General features: G+C 53.7%; 1 long non-coding RNA gene across 1 annotated transcript in view; it reads right to left on the bottom strand.

Annotated features, from left to right (window-relative positions):
- Positions 1-1,619, bottom strand: part of LOC139757703 (uncharacterized) — an 8,282-nt gene extending 6,663 nt beyond the window's left edge. Inside the window, exon 1 of the long non-coding RNA XR_011714695.1 lies at positions 1,028-1,619. This is a non-coding gene — a long non-coding RNA (uncharacterized lncRNA). The remainder of the gene's footprint in view (positions 1-1,027) is intronic.
- Positions 1,620-1,936: the final 317 nt, after the last annotated feature.

Here is a 1,936-nt window from a genome sequence, read left to right as displayed (position 1 = left end):
ATCATCAGGTGCCCCGTCCGTGGTACAGATCATCAGGTGCCCCGTCCGTGGTACAGATCACCAGGTGCCCCGTCCGTGGTACAGATCATCAGGTGCCCCGTCCGTGGTACAGATCACCAGGTGCCCCGTCCGTGGTACAGATCACCAGGTGCCCCGTCCGTGGTACAGATCACCAGGTGTCCCGTCCGTGGTACAGATCACCAGGTGACCCGTCCGTGGTACAGATCATCAGGTGTCCCGTCCGTGGTACAGATCACCAGGTGCCCCGCCCGTGGTACAGATCATCAGGTGTCCCGTCCGTGGTACAGATCATCAGGTGTCCCGTCCGTGGTACAGATCATCAGGTGTCCCGTCCGTGGTACAGATCATCAGGTGTCCCGTCCGTGGTACAGATCACCAGGTGCCCCGTCCGTGGTACAGATCCCCAGGTGCCCCGCCCGTGGTACAGATCATCATCATCATCAGGTCAATACAAGCTTCGTAATGCTTCAGATTAGTGACCAAATGGGGGGGAGTCAAAGGGCGTTCCTCAGTGTGTGTCTTTTGCTCGTAAAGAGAGCCACATCAAGCTTTTAATTTCTGGTGCCCTGCTCTCTCTCTCTCTCTCTCTCTCTCTCTCTCTCTCTCTCTCTCTCTCTCTCTCTCTCTCTCTCTCTCTCTCTCTCTCTCTCTCTCTCTCTCTCTCCCCTGCCTCTCTATCTAGCCAGGGCTGCCCACAGCCCCTCTATCCAACCAGCCCTTTCCCTACGCTGATATTGCCACACGTGACGCACACATGGGCGTCTGTATATGGCTGGTGCGTGGTGACTGCCGGCCACACCCGGGGGCTAAGACCGTTCCACTGGGTGTATACCCTCACACTTGAACCTGACGCCAGACCACACCATCTGTGTCGTCTGATCACAACTGCTTCTTTCCTGAACAAGACAGGCAGTTGCACTATAGCCGATACACAACAACATAACAGTCACTCTATAGTTTTAGTATAGTTATATCGTATAGTGTTATAGTAACTGTATAACTGTACCTGTCAAGATCGTAAGTGGCGTGTCTTGTTGAGTGACTGGAGGGTCTTGGTGGGTGACTGGTTCGCCCCGTCTAGTGACTTGAGTCTCCTGGCACAGGCTCTTCCCTGGTGAGTCACAAGACTGTGCTTATTGCAGGGTGACTTGGCTATGGCTTCCCCAGGTGGTGTTCCGTTGAGTGACAGCCGTGTCGACGCTTGCCTTCGCTTGCCAGAGCGGGGAATGAGCCACTCAGCCAGCGGCAGCGCTAGAGTTATGCCCGTGAGGGGTGGTCGGGTGCGCACGAGAGGGCCGGAAGGGAAGAGGGAGGAAAGGGGGAAGGGAGGTATGAAGACTGGGGGAGCAGAAGGAGGGAAGGAGGGTGGGAGGAGAGCAACGAAGGCTTGGGAGATGGACGGTACTTACGCCCAAGTGGATCATGAATCATGTAAATAATGACATTTCTGTAGCCGTCTATTACACGCTAAATATAGACGACCTCTGAGATCTCTATCGTTGTTCTCTGCATGCGTGGAGGGCAGGAGACAGGTGGCTGGCGAAGATTAGGATGTGTCAACATTCTCTGCAGAAGCAGAACAATGCAATAGCATGCACCAGGAGTGTACTGTACTACCTGGTCAGGTGTACAACAACACCGGGAGTGTACTGAACTACCTGGTCAGGTACACAACATGCACCAGCAGTGTACTGAACTACCTGGTCAGGTGTATAACAGGACCAGGAATGTACTGAGCTACCTGGTCAGGTGTACAACAACACCAGGAGTGTACTGAACTACTTGGTCAAGTGTACAGTAGCACCATGAGTGTACTACTGAACTACCTAGTCAGGTGTATAACAGGACCAGGAGTGTACTGAACTACCTGGTTAGGTGTACAACTGCACCAGGAATGTACTGTACTACCTGGTCA

This window comes from Panulirus ornatus, chromosome 28, assembly GCF_036320965.1.
Source record: "Panulirus ornatus isolate Po-2019 chromosome 28, ASM3632096v1, whole genome shotgun sequence".
In the NCBI taxonomy this organism is placed as follows: Eukaryota; Metazoa; Arthropoda; class Malacostraca; order Decapoda; family Palinuridae; genus Panulirus; species Panulirus ornatus.
This window is presented reverse-complemented; position numbering and strand designations above follow the sequence as displayed.